Genomic DNA, 661 nt, shown 5'->3' with positions numbered 1-661 from the left:
GTCACGAGGCTGAGTGGGCCCCGCAACAGCCAGTCACGGAATCAATCATTTGCATGATACAAATTTCTTGACCCCGCCGAGAATCGAACCCGGGTCTCCCGCGTGCAAGGCGAGCGCAGTGACCACTACGCCATGTATAGGGAAATTTTCTAACATGTCATATACATACCTACCTGATAGTCTAGGTACCTATTAAGTATTAGGTACATACCTACATACATACCTAAGCCTCATAGTGATAAGTGGCAATCAACAACCTGATAATATAACACAATGCCTAGAGAGTGTCGGTTATCAATCCATACTGATAAGACGAGAGAGAGAGAGAGAGGGGGGGGGAGAGAGAGAGGGAGAGAGAGAGAGAGGGAGGGAGAGAGAGAGGGGGGAGAGAGAGGGAGAGAGAGAGAGCAGCTAAATGTGAGGTATGTTAGGTATCTATCACCCATCAGGTAGGTACCACATGGTTGCATGGTCAACACTGCAACCTCTGTAGCAAAGTTTCAGCCATTGGTCCGTGTGTGTGTCTGTGTGTCTGTCTGTGTGTCTGTGTGTCTGTCAGTCTGTCTGTCTGCACAAAATATCTCGAGAACGGTAAGAGCTAGAGACTTGAAATTTGGTATGTAGCTGTCAAATGTGACAAGGATGCGACACGAAACTTTTC

The sequence above is a fragment of the Diaphorina citri genome, unplaced genomic scaffold (assembly GCF_000475195.1).
Source record: "Diaphorina citri unplaced genomic scaffold, Diaci psyllid genome assembly version 1.1 scaffold1110, whole genome shotgun sequence".
In the NCBI taxonomy this organism is placed as follows: Eukaryota; Metazoa; Arthropoda; class Insecta; order Hemiptera; family Psyllidae; genus Diaphorina; species Diaphorina citri.
Note: the sequence above shows the minus strand (reverse complement) of the source record.